The sequence below is a fragment of the Calypte anna genome, chromosome 2 (assembly GCF_003957555.1).
Source record: "Calypte anna isolate BGI_N300 chromosome 2, bCalAnn1_v1.p, whole genome shotgun sequence".
Classification (NCBI taxonomy): domain Eukaryota; kingdom Metazoa; phylum Chordata; class Aves; order Apodiformes; family Trochilidae; genus Calypte; species Calypte anna.
Window position 1 is genome coordinate 51,044,554 of NC_044245.1, and position 15,881 is coordinate 51,060,434.

The 15,881-nt window shown below is 44.6% G+C and overlaps 1 protein-coding gene across 5 annotated transcripts in view; it reads left to right on the forward strand.

The window, feature by feature from the left end:
• The window catches only part of STARD3NL (STARD3 N-terminal like), a 66,596-nt gene that overhangs the window by 31,812 nt on the left and 18,903 nt on the right, over positions 1–15,881 (forward strand). Inside the window, exons 1-2 of one of the 5 annotated variants that reach the window (XM_030445627.1) lie at positions 1,586–1,849; positions 10,483–10,542. The exons of the other annotated variants lie outside the window; for them this stretch is intronic. The gene's annotated coding sequence lies outside the window, so the exon portion shown is untranslated. Of the gene's footprint in view, positions 1–1,585; positions 1,850–10,482; positions 10,543–15,881 lie in introns of those variants that run through there. 5 annotated transcript variants of the gene reach the window in all.

Below are 15,881 nucleotides of genomic sequence, written 5' to 3' on the forward strand. Positions count from 1 at the left end.
ATATGGTTTCTCTGATGTTTTGAAATAGTATTGCCATTTTCTAAAATTGCCTGCATGTAACACTTTCACTTTTGGTTTTTGCTGAAACTTCTTTTTTTTTTCTTTCTGATATTAACTGGGAATTTAACCTGAAACACATGGGCTAGCTCTTGCCATGTGTAAGTAAAGTCTTCATGAGGCTCTGAGGGCATGAAAGGAGTGCAGTGCTAGCCTTGCTTCTTTTAATTAACTCTTTTTGTGGGCAGGGCTACAGCTGGCTGGCAGCCAGTGGCCAGCAGTATTCCTCAGGGCTGAAGCCTGGGGCCAGTTCCTCTCAATGTTTTTGTCAATGATTTGGATGCAGGAGGTGAATGCACTGTTGGATGGTTTGGAGATGGTAGGAATCTGGAAGGTGCTGTTGGCTCTCTTGAGGGAAGAGAGGTCTTGCAGAGGGATCCTCCAGACAAGCTGGAGGATGGGGCTTTGATTGATGGGATGAAATTTAAAAAGTCCAAATTCTGTCTTCTGCCCGTAGGGCAGAGTAATGCTGGAGAGAGGTCTAAATTGGGAGAGGAGTAGCTGGAGATCAGCCCTGCAGAAAGGGGTGTGGGAGGCTGATAGGAGGCTCAACAGGAGTCAGCAGTGCGGCCTGGCAGTCAGGAGGGCAAAATTGCATCCTCAGACACATCAAACATAGGTAAAGAGACCAGGGTACTCAAGGCGCCATCCAGCCTGGTGTTGAAGAACTTGAAGGGAGGGGGCAGCCGCAGCTTCCTTGGGCAGCCTGTTCAGTGTCTCAGCACCATCACAATAAAGAATTTTTTCTTAATGTTTAACCTAAATATCTCCCCTCTTCAAGTTTTAATCCCTTTCCCCTCATACTCTCACTACACACCCATGTAGAAAACCCTGCCCCAGCATTTTTGTAGGCCCCCTTCAGGTATTAGAAAGCCACTATCAGGTTGCTTTGGCGTTTCCTCTTCCCCAGGCGGAACAACCCCAATTTCCTCATCCTGTCTTCATCGGGGAGGTGCTCCTGCCCTCTGATCATTCTCGTGGCTCTCCTCTGGACATAGCTCCATGTCCTCTGGAGCTCTATGTCCTTCTTGTCCTGAGGGACTCCAGAACTCCAGGTGGAGTCTCCCAAGAAGAGAATAGAGTGGGAGAATCAGTTCAGTCAGCTAAGTGTCTGTGCTTCTTTTGATGCAGTCCAGGAGACAGTTTGCTTTCTGGGCTGCAAGCACGCACTGATGGCTTCTGTTAAGCTTGTGGTCCACCACTACCCCCAAGTGCTTCTCCTCAGGGCTGTCCACAGTCCTTTCTTAGTTTAGAGGTCAGAATTGTCACACAGGACAGCACAAAATGCTTTGCACAGGTCCAGAATGATGATGTGTGTTGCTTTGCCTTTGTCCACTGAGGCTGAGACACCATCCTAAGAAGCCACCAAATGAGTCAGACAGGCCTTAGAATTCGTGAAGCCGTGCTGGCTGTCAGCAATCACCCGTTTGTTATCCACATGCCCTAAGGAGGATCTCCTCCATGATCTTGGCAGGCACAGAGGTGAGACTGAGTGGCCTGTAGTTCCCTGGCTCATCTTCCCTTTTCTTTTCCATGTTTGAAAATGAGGGTTCTATTTCCCCTCCCCCAGTAGTACCCTTAAAGGTACTGAAGGCGGTTCCGTTGCTGGTGCTGAATGAGTGCCATCTGCAGATCTGTGCACAGTTGTCCTGGTGGAGAGTTGGTGGCCTGCAGTTTGGTAGCATCCACTTGTCCCTTTTTGTCAGGCCCTTGGACTAGGTGGTCACTGCAGGTCTGGTAAGAGCTGAACTGTGCCACTCCACCTACTGCCCTCCAGTTGAGTCAAATGAAGGTGAGACTGTTCCTGACCTGAAATGCCAGGGTTGTGTTTTGGTTTTTTTTCTCCAAACTACCGTCAAGGACACATAACACAAAGGATACAAGTAGAAGCATTTTAATTTTTGACATTCTTTTATTTTTTAAGCTTAATTCCATTTTACTTTCTCTTTCTTACCTTGCTTCAGGAGAGATGTTCTCAAGGATTAGCTGAGTGTGCAAGTGTAGCCAGAAGCAGGCTGGTGCACTGCTCAGCTTAGCCTGGAAAACATCACTTGAAGTCTGTCACAAGAAAGTCAGAGATGGACAGAAAGTGCCAGCACTGTTTGGAGAGCGTGAGCTCTGGAGCCTGCATGGGCAGTGTGGGTTTCTGTCTCTCTCTTGTTTCTTATGACAAGGAGAAGTTAATGGCACATTTTCCAGCAGGATTGCCATGACCTCGAGCTAGCCAGGCCAGTTGGTTAAAACTCTGTTTGAACTCCCTTTGACTCCATTCAACTGTGTTTGATTTTGTGCCTTTGTCTCGATTTGATCCTGACTCTCCCTGACCTTGCTACTGTTATTACCAGTCCTGGGCTCTGCATAGGGCTCTTCCTGGCCTCTTTGGGACTTTGCTTGTCTCCTGGCTTTTTCTCCTTCTGGGATCCATTAAACTTGGTTTAAACGCACTTGACCCATTTTTCCTTTGAACTGCACTTGTCTCCAGTGTAGCCACTTAGCTGTTGGTGCTGACTTGACTCTTCCTGCCTTGACTTTTTCAGGAGTCTTCCTGAAAATTGAGCTTGTGTGACCTCTCTTTTAGTCTTCTTTTAGTGTTTGTGCCCGTCTCCTGGGTGGCCTCTTTTAGTAGTCTTCTTGTAGCCTGTGCAGACTCTTCCTGCCCTCTCTTTGCCTTTGGCTCTTGACTAGCTTTTTCTTAGTAAGTTATTTGATCCTTTATGTCCCTATGGATCCTTTTCAGTCAAACTTACCTTAGGGGTTGACTCATTTTGAGGGCAACAGTTTAGGCAAACTTTTGGGGACTGCTTTATTCCTCTTCTTTGCGTCTTCTCTGAATCTTCTCTGAGTCTTTGTGTCCTTCTCATGTCTGTGCTCTTTAAGGAGTCTTTCTGTATTCTCTGAGGACTGAGTCTTCTTGGGCTCTCTGAGTTAGTCTGTGTTCTCTTTTTGTTTCTTTTAGGGTTTTGACGTTGTTATTCGATGCATCATGGCCCTATTTCCCCTTTGGGAATTTGGGACTCTGACTGTATTTTTTTAAAGGCTGACTTCAGGGGTCAAGTTTTGTTTGCCAAGTTTTAGAGGCAATGTAACCTTTAAGGTTAGCTCTGTTTTGGGGACTGTGTTTAGACTGTTGTTTGGGTGTTCTTTGAGTCTTTGTGTCCTCCATGTGCTTGAAGGAATCATCTTGTAGCCTGTGAGGACTCTTCCTGGCGTCTTCTTGCCTTTGGCTCTGAAGTAGCTTTTTTCATACCTACCACTTGAGCTCTTATGGCCCCATGAATCCTTTCTGTATTTTTGGGAATGCCATCTGACTCCATTTGCCTGTGTCTTCTAAGGGCTAGCGGGAGGTGCTTCTCTTTTGGTTCTGATTTCTGGATGCTGATTCATTTTGAATGTTGAACTTACCTGTAGAGGTTAGCTGATTTTGAGGCTACCATGTTAGGCTATCTTTTGGGGGCTGCATTTTGCCTCTTCTTTGGGTGTTCTTGAATTCCTCCTTGAGGCCTATTTGAGGGCTTTTTCAGGCTTCTCTAAGTGTTTGTGTCCTCCTCCTGGCCGGGCTTCTTAAGGAGTCATCCTGTAGTCCATGAGGACTCTTCTTGGGCTCGCTTTGCCTTTGGCTCTGAAGAAGCTTTTTTATATTAAGCTACTTGAGCACTTAGGACCTCATTCATCTTTTTTTTTTGTATTTTTCGGAGTCCCATCTGCCTCCATTTGACAGCAGTATCTTTAGGGGCTAACTTGGGGTGTTTATTTGGGGGGGCTGATCCTTAAGGGCTAATTACAGAGATGAATTTTGAGGGTAATTTTTGAAAGGTGATTGTCTTTTAGAGGTTAGCTAAGTTTTTAGGGTTAATTAACTTTTAAATTTTAAGCATTTTTTAACTTTTTAGACTAATTTTGTATCTTTAAGGGCTTACTTGGGGTGTTTATTTGGGGGGGCTGATTCTTAAGTGATTAATTTTGGGGGTAATTTTTGAAAGGTGATTGTCTTTTAGAGGTTAGCTAAGTTTTTAGGGTTAACTAAGTTTTAAATTTTAAGCATTTTTTAACTTTTTAGACTCATTTTGTATCTTTAAGGGCTAACTTGGGGTGCTTATTTGGGGGGGCTAATCCTTAAGGACTAATTAGAGGAGATGAATTTTGGGGGTAATTTTTGAAAGGTGATCGTCTTTTAGAGGTTAGCTAAGTTTTTAGGGTTAATTAACTTTTAAGTTTTAAGCATTTTTTAACTTTTAAGACTAATTTTGTTTCTTTAAGGGCTAACTTGGGGTGTTTATTTTTGGGGGCTGATCCTTAAGTGATTAATTTTGGGGGTAATTTTTGAAAGGTGATTGTCTTTTAGAGGTTAGCTAAGTTTTTAGGGTTAACTAACTTTTAAATTTAAGCATTTTTTAACTTTTTAGACTCATTTTGGTGGCTGCATTTTGACTCTTTTTTCTAGGGTTCACCTCTTCTTTCAGGCAAGGGTTTTTTGGGGTTTTGTTGTGTTTTCTGTTTCAGGTTGTCTAATTCTTTCTGGTTGACTAATTTTGAGGTGACCTTTGGGGCCTTTTTTATCTCTATTTTGGCTGTTCTTTAAGGGTTGTGCTCTGAAGTAGTTTTCATTGGGACCTTTTCTCCTCTTTATGCCAGGACTCTCTAAGGCCTTTTTTTCACATTCTTTTAACTCTTCCGCTTTTTTTTTTTTTTTTGACTCTTCTGGGGTTTTTTGACTCTTTGCTCCTATTCACTCTGTCTGAGTTTTTCTTCTGAACTTTGAGTTTATATTTTGTGTCTAAGTTTTGAGGGCTGAGTTTTCAGTCTACGTTGATTCCGTAGAGATTCTCTCTCCTTTTGCTCTCCTTTGGGCCTTTGTGACATCATCACAGCTCAGCTCTTTCAGGACGATCCCTGTAAATCTGTTAGGACACTTCCCAGCTTCTTCTTTTTGACTTTGACTGTTCTGTTTTTCCCCTTATGATCCTATTAACCCTTCTGGAGGTTAAAGCCCAGTGCCAGGGTTTTTAGGGCTCTTGCTGTTCTCTCTTTGGACTCTTCGAGGCCTTTTTCTGAGCTTTGCTGTGTAGTAGCTTTGCCTCCCTCTGGGATGCATTTGACTCTTTTTTTACCTTCTTTATGTGGTTTTGTCTTTTTTTGCCCTTTTGGGATTATTGGGAGTCCATCAGGACCCCATATCTGGACTCCATCTGGGTGTTTTTTGACCCAATTTTTCTCTTTTTTACTCCTTCATTATTTTGCCTCCTCCATCGAGGCCTCTAAACTCTTCCTGGCCTTACCCTTGGAGCCCCCCCTGGGGGTCTAAGCAAACTTCCTCCTGCCAGATGTGGGGCAGGAGGGCCACCTCCTGGAGCAGGAGCAGCAGCCCCTGGGCACAGTGGCCCAAAGGAGCCGTGGCAAGGGGCCGTGCTCGGTGCTGCAGAGGAAGGCAAAAAACCCCAGGGAGACTTGTAAGGCCCCGGTGGGGGAAAAAAAGCCTTCCTCCCCCCAGCTGCAGGGCAAGAGGGGCCAGGGTGGTGGTGCAGGAGCATCAGGCAGTAAGCCAGGCCAAATGGGCCAGAGGAGGCCTGAGAAGGGGTGCTGCTCAATGCTGCAGAGGAAGGCAAAAAACCCCCGGGGCCCAGGGCCAATCTGCCCCGGGGGAAAATTCCTTCCTGACCCCAGCAGAGCTGGCGATCGGCTGCTCCCTGAGCATGTGAGCAAGACTGCCTCCTTGACACAAGGGCACCTCCTGCAGATGCTCCAGCCCAACTCTGCCTCAACCTGGAGCCATCTCAGGGACTTCCCAGAGTGGCCACATGCACCCAGCCTGATTGGCTTTGGGGAGAAATCCTTTCCCGTGCCTGCTGAGACACCGGTGGGTGCTCCAAAGCCCTGAGAGCCCTTGCAACATCTCTGCATCACTCACAGTTGCTGCCCCTGGCTCAGGAGGGGAAGAAGATGGTGACCTCTGCAGAGCTCTTCAAGAAGCCATTTCCTTGGGCTTCATGGGTGTCCAGCTGAAAGAAGCCTTGTAGCCTGGGGCATCTCCATGTGTTGGTGGTTCTTCTCATCTGAAGCAGCCTTATCCATTCTCCAGTCCTCCCTTAGCCCCCTTGCAAGGAATTCCAGGAGGTTCCCAAGGACTTGCAGTCAGATGTCTTCAGGCTGCCCCAGCGCCAGCTCTGGCAGCAAAGCCAGGAGGATGCCCCCTTTTATAGTGTCCCGGGGCATTGTGACTGCTGCTTTGGTGGTGGTGCCATTGTGACATGGGGGTGATGGGGACAAACCCCCTGCAGAGCCCCTCCCCCCAGGGCTTCCTTTGGGAAGCATTGGGTGCTGACCCTGAGGCAGGCCCTGCCCTTGGAGGCCATGCTCTGGGCACAGCTGCTGGGTGTCCCTGGTGCCTTCTGAGGCTTGGCTCCCAGTGACAAAGCCAGTGCTGTTGCTTTTCTCTCAGGCCATGGCAGAAGGCTTATTTCTCTTCCTGTTATTTTTTGTATATGGTTGCTGTTTTAAGAAGGCCAGCTCCATCGTGCTCTGCTTTTTCTTTCTTGATAGTGTTCCGGGCCAGACACTTGTGGTAAAATGCACCAGTGGTCCTCTTGCTGTGACACAGGTCGTTAACTTTGAGTGGTTTTCTTTTAGTTCCATATTAGAGTTTTTCAGGGTTAATTTTTTTCTTTCGTAGACGTGGTATGTGGAGAAAGAAATATTTGGCTTTTTAGTGATGCTGGCATTTGTGAATTACTAAATTCGTAGTTCACAGGGATTGAGCATTTTTGGTTTTGGTGCATTTGGGCTAGAAAGTGGTTTTCTTGATTTGTGACTTTTATCAATTCTCAAGGGTTTAGGCATGAGTTTTTCAGGAGTTTCACACAATTGTTCTAAGGCTTCATTTATGAGACAGAAGGTATTTAGACTTGAGCATTTGAAACTTTGTCAGGCCATCCTAGTGAAAGATCCATTTTAATACCTGTACTTGTTGAAATGTTCTACATGATCAAACCTGTTTCTCGTGAGCAGGGTTACTGAATATCAGTGAATTCCCTCAGGAAGCACAGTACTACCAGTGCTTTTGCAGAAGTTTGGTGACATGGTAATGGGTCGTCTTGTGATACCAGAAGCTGTGATTCCTCATGGTTAACCAGCAGCATCCCGCAGCTTAGCTGAGTCACTTGAAAGGATCACAGGTGTATTGTTAGTTGAAAAATCTTGTTAGAGGTTACCTTGTGTTCTAAAATGGGTGCTGTTTTTGTTTTTAATACTGTCTTCCTGAAGAGCTCTCTCAAGAACTCCCACGGCTTGAGTTGGAGAAAACTTTTGCACCGTTTTGTTGAATAGGTTTTGAGGGGGCTGAGGGAATGCTGCGTGTATCCCGCTAGTAGAATAAATGGGCAGCGTATTTGAGGAAGAATCTTGCACTTCTGTGCTAGCCAAAGAGAAGGGCTTTTCCTTGTCCGGGTGGCATCTAAATAGCAGACCTGGGACCCGTCTTTGTTGTTGAATTGGAGAAATGAAACAAAGGTGTCATACACCTTTGTTGTATGTAATAAAGCAGTATCCTAGTGGATGTTTGAAGCAATCAGAAATTAACTGCAACTTAGATATTTGAACATTATGATTATCATACCAGTTACTGTATTAAGCTCTGGTCTTGTAAGGATTTTTCTGTTTCCTGTGACCCATAGTGTGTTGCTGCAGCCTAAACAGGTAACAGAAGTAGAAATGCAAGAGTTTCTATCAGAAAAGAAATCCTTTGGGAAGGACAGGGAGAGGTAATGAACTGGTGGGTTTTCTGTATCCTATATGAGGAAACCATGGGAAGGGAGTGCTTGATTTTTTTTTTTATCTTGTTAGGAATGGCTATTGCTATGGTTTAAGTGTCAGCTTTTGATCAGGGAAGACTTTAGTACTGAAAGCTAGTGGTTTTCACAGTACTTTAGCACCTTTTCCAGAGTGTTGGCTGTATCATCCTACATTTCTGGTTGAAAATTAAAAAATAAAAATCCCAATTTTTTTTTAAACTGTCACAGAACACTCTTTAAGGTGGAAACTCTTGTGCAGCACTGTTGTCAGAGACAGACATAAAGGGTGTTGAGGGTTTGTTTTCAGTAGGTTTCCACAGGAATTGTAGCACAGTGTTAGTGGGGGTGTGTAGTTATGTTTTCCCAGAGCAGGGTCTGTTTCCTCAGTGCACGGAGCCGCTCTGCGCAGAGTCGAGGGATTTCTTTATTCCAGTTCTGCAGAGGAAGGGGTGCCTGGTGATAAATGCCCAGAGCTAGCACAGCTTCCTCATAACAGGGTTTCTTTTCTACTCCCCAAAATGCTAAATGACCTGATCTCTAAGTATACCCAAAGCATTTGTCTGCAGGATTGGTGCACTTGTTCTTTGCTTGCCCTTAAAGCAGCAGTGCTTCTACTTTTCCCTGGGCATGGGCAGAGGGTGGGGGTCCTTCCACCCCGAGGGAGGGTATTTTAGTGTTAATGAGGTGAGTTCACAGTAAGTTGACTTAGTGATTGTTTTCTGTCTTCTGTTTTACTTAGTGCTGAGGGCTAAGTCTGCATCTTCCATTCACCTTTTAGTCACACAAAGATAAAGCTGAGTGAACCCCCCACCCTCATCAACCCTTTCCTGGCCTTTTTTGACAACTCTAAGTAGATATGGTTTCTCTGATGTTTTGAAATAGTATTGCCATTTTCTAAAATTGCCTGCATGTAACACTTTCACTTTTGGTTTTTGCTGAAACTTCTTTTTTTTCTTTCTGATACTAGCTGGGAATTTAACCTGAAACACATGGGCTAGCTCTTGCCATGTGTAAGTAAAGTCTTCATGAGGCTCTGAGGGCATGAAAGGAGTGCAGTGCTAGCCTTGCTTCTTTTAATTAACTCTTTTTGTGGGCAGGGCTACAGCTGGCTGGCAGCCAGTGGCCAGCAGTATTCCTCAGGGCTGAAGCCTGGGGCCAGTTCCTCTCAATGTTTTTGTCAATGATTTGGATGCAGGAGGTGAATGCACTGTTGGATGGTTTGGAGATGGTAGGAATCTGGAAGGTGCTGTTGGCTCTCTTGAGGGAAGAGAGGTCTTGCAGAGGGATCCTCCAGACAAGCTGGAGGATGGGGCTTTGATTGATGGGATGAAATTTAAAAAGTCCAAATTCTGTCTTCTGCCCGTAGGGCAGAGTAATGCTGGAGAGAGGTCTAAATTGGGAGAGGAGTAGCTGGAGATCAGCCCTGCAGAAAGGGGTGTGGGAGGCTGATAGGAGGCTCAACAGGAGTCAGCAGTGCGGCCTGGCAGTCAGGAGGGCAAAATTGCATCCTCAGACACATCAAACATAGGTAAAGAGACCAGGGTACTCAAGGCGCCATCCAACCTGGTGTTGAAGAACTTGAAGGGAGGGGGCAGCCGCAGCTTCCTTGGGCAGCCTGTTCAGTGTCTCAGCACCATCACAATAAAGAATTTTTTCTTAATGTTTAACCTAAATATCTCCCCTCTTCAAGTTTTAATCCCTTTCCCCTCATACTCTCACTACACACCCATGTAGAAAACCCTGCCCCAGCATTTTTGTAGGCCCCCTTCAGGTATTAGAAAGCCACTATCAGGTTGCTTTGGCGTTTCCTCTTCCCCAGGCGGAACAACCCCAATTTCCTCATCCTGTCTTCATCGGGGAGGTGCTCCTGCCCTCTGATCATTCTCGTGGCTCTCCTCTGGACATAGCTCCATGTCCTCTGGAGCTCTATGTCCTTCTTATCCTGAGGGACTCCAGAACTCCAGGTGGAGTCTCCCAAGAAGAGAATAGAGTGGGAGAATCAGTTCAGTCAGCTAAGTGTCTGTGCTTCTTTTGATGCAGTCCAGGAGACAGTTTGCTTTCTGGGCTGCAAGCACGCACTGATGGCTCCTGTTAAGCTTGTGGTCCACCACTACCCCCAGGTGCTTCTCCTCAGGGCTGTCCACAGTCCTTTCTTAGTTTAGAGGTCAGAATTGTCACACAGGACAGCACAAAATGCTTTGCACAGGTCCAGGATGATGATGTGTGTTGCTTTGCCTTTGTCCACTGAGGCTGAGACACCATCCTAAGAAGCCACCAAATGAGTCAGACAGGCCTTAGAATTCGTGAAGCCGTGCTGGCTGTCAGCAATCACCCGTTTGTTATCCACATGCCCTAAGGAGGATCTCCTCCATGATCTTGGCAGGCACAGAGGTGAGGCTGAGTGGCCTTTAGTTCCCTGGCTCATCTTCCCTTTTCTTTTCCATGTTTGAAAATGAGGGTTCTATTTCCCCTCCCCCAGTAGTACCCTTAAAGGTACTGAAGGCGGTTCCATTGCTGGTGCTGAATGAGTGCCGTCTGCAGATCCGTGCACAGTTGTCCTGGTGGAGAGTTGGTGGCCTGCAGTTTGGTAGCATCCACTTGTCCCTTTTTGTCAGGCCCTTGGAGTAGGTGGTCACTGCAGGTCTGGTAAGAGCTGAACTGTGCCACTCCACCTACTGCCCTCCAGTTGAGTCAAATGAAGGTGAGACTGTTCCTGACCTGAAATGCCAGGGTTGTGTTTTGTTTTTTTTTCTCCAAACCACCATCAAGGACACATAACACAAAGGATACAAGTAGAAGCATTTTAATTTTTGACATTCTTTTATTTTTTAAGCTTAATTCCATTTTACTTTCTCTTTCTTACCTTGTTTCAGGAGAGATGTTCTCAAGGATTAGCTGAGTGTGCAAGTGTAGCCAGAAGCAGGCTGGTGCACTGCTCAGCTTAGCCTGGAAAACATCACTTGAAGTCTGTCACAAGAAAGTCAGAGATGGACAGAAAGTGCCAGCACTGTTTGGAGAGCGTGAGCTCTGGAGCCTGCATGGGCAGCGTGGGTTTCTGTCTCTCTCTTGTTTCTTATGACAAGGAGAAGTTAATGGCACAGATTCCAGCAGGATTGCCATGACCTCGAGCTAGCCAGGCCAGTTGGTTAAAACTCTGTTTGAACTCCCTTTGACTCCATTCAACTGTGTTTGATTTTGTGCCTTTGTCTCGATTTGATCCTGACTCTCCCTGACCTTGCTACTGTTATTACCAGTCCTGGGCTCTGCATAGGGCTCTTCCTGGCCTCTTTGGGACTTTGCTTGTCTCCTGGCTTTTTCTCCTTCTGGGATCTATTAAACTTGGTTTAAACGCACTTGACCCATTTTTCCTTTGAACTGCACTTGTCTCCAGTGTAGCCACTTAGCTGTTGGTGCTGACTTGACTCTTCCTGCCTTGACTTTTTCAGGAGTCTTCCTGAAAATTGAGCTTGTGTGACCTCTCTTTTAGTCTTCTTTTAGTTTTTGTGTCCTCCTCACGGGTGGCTTCTTTTAGTAGTCTTCCTGTAGCCTGTGCAGACTCTTCCTGCCCTCTCTTTGCCTTTGGCTCTTGACTAGCTTTTTCTTAGTAAGTTATTTGATCCTTTATGTCCCTATGGATCCTTTTCAGTCAAACTTACCTTAGGGGTTGACTCATTTTGAGGCGTAATTTTTAGTCAGACTTTTGTTGACTACTTTATTCTTCGTCTTTGGTCTTCTTCTTTTGAGTCAAACTTTTGGGGACTTCTTTATACCTATTCTTTGCGTCTTCTCTGAATCTTCTCTGAGTCTTTGTGTCCTTCTCATGTCTGTGCTCTTTAAGGAGACTTCCTGTATTCTCTGAGGACTGACTCTTCTTGGGCTCTCTGAGTTTGTCTGTGTTCTCTTTTTGTTTCTTTTTGGGTTTTGACGTTGTTATTCGATGCATCATGGCCCTATTTCCCCCTTGGGAATTTGGGACTCTGTTTTACTGTATTTTTATAAAGGCTGACTTCAGGGCTCAAGTTTTGGGTGCCAAGTTTTAGAGGCAGTGTAACCTTTAAGGTTAGCTCTGTTTTGGGGACTGTGTTTAGACTGTTGTTTGGGTGTTCTTTGAGTCTTTGTGTCCTCCATGTGCTTGAAGGAATCATCTTGTAGCCTGTGAGGACTCTTCCTGGCGTCTTCTTGCCTTTGGCTCTGAAGTAGCTTTTTTCATACCTACCACTTGAGCTCTTATGGCCCCATGAATCCTTTCTGTATTTTTGGGAATGCCATCTGACTCCATTTGCCTGTGTCTTCTAAGGGCTAGCGTGAGGTGCTTCTGTTTTGGTTCTGATTTTTGGATGCTGATTCATTTTGAATGTTGAACTTACCTGTAGAGGTTAGCTGATTTTGAGGCTACCATGTTAGGCTATCTTTTGGGGGCTGCATTTTGCGTCTTCTTTGCGTGTTCTTGAATTCCTCCTTGAGCCCTCTTTTAGTTCCTTTTCAGGCTTCTCTAAGTGTTTGTGTCCTCCTCCTGGCCGGGCTTCTTAAGGAGTCATCCTGTAGCCCATGAGGACTCTTCTTGGGCTCGCTTTGCCTTTGGCTCTGAAGAAGCTTTTTCATATTAAGCTACTTGAGCACTTAGGACCCCATTCATCTTTTTTTTTGTATTTTTCGGAGTCCCATCTGCCTCCATTTGACAGCAGTATCTTTAGGGACTAACTTGAGGTGATGGTTTTTGGGGGTTATTCTTTAAGCCAGTTGGTTAAAACTCCATTTGAACTCCCTTGGACTCCTCTCAACTGTATTTGATTTTGTGCCTTTGTCTCAATTTGATTCTGACTCTTCCAGGCCTCCTCGTGCATGGCCTGCTCTTCCCTGGCCTCTATTTGACTTTGTCTCTCTATTGGCTGTGTCTCTCTTTGAGCTTCTCCTGGGCTCTGTTAAGCTCCGTTTGACAGCATTTGACTCTGTTTGAAGTGATTTGCCTCATTTGGACCCTACTTGACCCTCTTTGGAATTTTGGGACTCCAGGTTGACTTTCTTTACCTCAGCTTACCTGCACTTTTCCTTTCCTGACCTTTTCCTTCCTGACTTGCTCCTTCTTTGTTTTGGTTGGGACTCTTCCTGGACTGTATTTCACTCTTGTTTGATGCTGTTTGGATAGTCCAGTTGGACTCCTCTTTGTATCTTCCTGTGCTCTTCCTGCTTTTCATCCTTCTGCCTTGAGTCCTCCTGCCTGGCCTCTGTGTGCCCCCTTTGTAGCCTCTGTTATTACCATTGGTGGGCTCTGCACAGGGCTCTTCCTGGCCTCTTTGGGACTTTGCATCTCTCCTGACCTCTTTTAGTAGCCTTTCTGTAGCCTGTGCAGACTCTTCCTGCCCTCTCTATGCCTTTGGCTCTTGACTAGCTTTTTCTTAGTAACTGATACTTGATCTATATATCTCTATATGGATCCTTGTCAGTCAAACTTACCTTGGAGGTTAACTCATTTTGAAGCTAACATTTTTGTCACTTGGTCTCCCTGGTGTCTCTTTACATGATCTCATCCTTTCAGGAGTCTCAGGAGTCCCGATGGAGTCCCATTGGACTCCATTTCATTCTGATTTTGGAGTCTAACTTTTGCAGGCTAACTTGTACACTTGCTTTTGTCCCTTTCTGGCATCCTGTTGCCTGGATTCTTCTAGGACTCTTTGTGGGTTCTGCTGGGACACTTCCTTGATTCTGTTAAGACTCTTGCTGGACTCTCTGACTGTGACTATGAACCTGCTTTGTCTCCCTTAGGGCTTTGTTTGACTGTGCTCTTTGATCAGTTCTGCCATAGTTGAGAACCCTTTGGAATTTTTCCTGAGTTCCATCTGAGTCGATGTGACTGTATCTTTAAGGGGAAACTATAGGGGTTAATTTGGGGGGGCTGATTTTTTCAAGAGAGCAAACTTTTTAAGGTGAACTAATTTTAGGCTAATTTTGGAGGTTAACTTTTGGGAGCTGTGTTTGCCTCTACGTTGACCCATCATTTGAGTCTTCTTTTACTCTTCTTTCAGTAGTTTTTGGCCTCCTTGTATCTGGAGCATTTAAGGAGTCCTCCTGGGTTCTATTAAAGCTCCTCTTTCCTCTTCTTGATTTAGCAGTGCGTTTGCTTTCTCTCACTCTGGGCTATTTTGCCTGTGTTATTTGATCCCTTGTGACCCTATTAACACTTTCCATCTTTTTAGCAGATGGATCGGATTCCAGGCTGTCTTTATGGGTTAAAGTCAGGGATTATTTTGGGGGGCTGACTGTTTGAAGGGTAACTAAATTTCCCAGTTAAATAATTTTAGGACTAACTTTTGATTCTGAGAAATATGTTTTGAGTCTCCTATGACTATTGTCTGACTCCTCTTTTACTCCTGGTGTCCTCCTTTATGTTGGGCTTTTGAAGAAGTCTTCCTTTCCTTACTAAGCTCCTTCAGTAGCTCTTATGACTCTGTTGATCCTTTCCATATTTTTGTGAGTCCCACCTGCCTCCATTTGACTGTATCTTTAGGGGCTCACTTGAGGTGTTTATTTGGGGCGGCTGATTCTTAAGTGATTAATTTTGGGGGTAATTTTTAAAAGGTGATTGTCTTTTAGAGGTTAGCTAAGTTTTTAGGGTTAATTAACTTTTAAATTTTAAGCATTTTTTAACTTTTTAGACTAATCTTGTATCTTTAAGGGCTAACTTGGGGTGTTTATTTGGGGGGGCTAATCCCTAAGGTCTAATTACAGAGATTAATTTTGAGGGTAATTTTTGAAAGGTGATTGTCTTTTAGAGGTTAGCTAAGTTTTTAGGGTTAATTAACTTTTAAATTTTAAGCATTTTTTAACTTTTTAGACTTGTTTTTTATCTTTAAGGGCTAACTTGGGGTGTTTATTTGGGGGGGCTGATTCTTAAGTGATTAATTTTGGGGGTAATTTTTAAAAGGTGATTGTCTTTTAGAGGTTAGCTAAGTTTTTAGTGTTAACTAAGTTTTAAATTTTAAGCATTTTTTAACTGTTAAGACTCATTTTGTATGTTTAAGGGCTAACTTGGGGTGCTTATTTGGGGGGGCTAATCCTTAAGGACTAATTAGAGGAGATGAATTTTGGGGGTAATTTTTGAAAGGTGATTGCCTTTTAGAGGTTAGCTAAGTTTTTAGGGTGAACTAACTTTTAAATTTAAGCATTTTTTAACTTTTTAGACTCATTTTGGTGGCTGCATTTTGACTCTTTTTTCTAGGGTTCACCTCTTCTTTCAGGCAAGGGTTCTTTGGGGTTTTGTTGTGTTTTGTTTTTCAGGTTGTCTAATTCTTTCTGCTTGATTAATTTTGAGGTGACCTTTGGGGCCTTTTTTATCTCTATTTTGGCTGTTCTTTAAGGGTTGTGCTCTGAAGTAGTTTTCATTGGGACCTTTTCTCCTCTTTATGCCAGGACTCTCTAAGGCCTTTTTTTCACATTCTTTTAACTCTTCCGCCCCTTTTTTTTTTGACTCTTTTGGGTTTTTTTGTCTCTTTGCTCCTATTTACTCTGAGTTTTTCTTCTGAACTTTGAGTTTATATTTTGTGTCTAAGTTTTGAGGGCTGAGTTTTCAGTCTACGTTGATTCCGTAGAGATTCTCTCTCCTTTTGCTCTCCTTTGGGCCTTTGTGACATCATCACAGCTCAGCTCTTTCAGGACGATCCCTGTAAATCTGTTAGGACACTTCCCAGCTTCTTCTTTTTGACTTTGACTGTTCTGTTTTTCCCCTTATGATCCTATTAACCCTTCTGGAGGTTAAAGCCCAGTGCCAGGGTTTTTAGGGCTCTTGCTGTTCTCTCTTTGGACTCTTCGAGGCCTTTTTCTGAGCTTTGCTGTGTAGTAGCTTTGCCTCCCTCTGGGATGCATTTGACTCTTTTTTTACCTTCTTTATGTGGTTTTGTCTTTTTTTTTGCCCTTTTGGGATTATTGGGAGTCCATCGGGACCCCATATCTGGACTCCATCTGGATGTTTTTTGACCCAATTTTTCTCTTTTTTACTCCTTCATTATTTTGCCTCCTCCATCGAGGCCTCTAAACTCTTCCTGG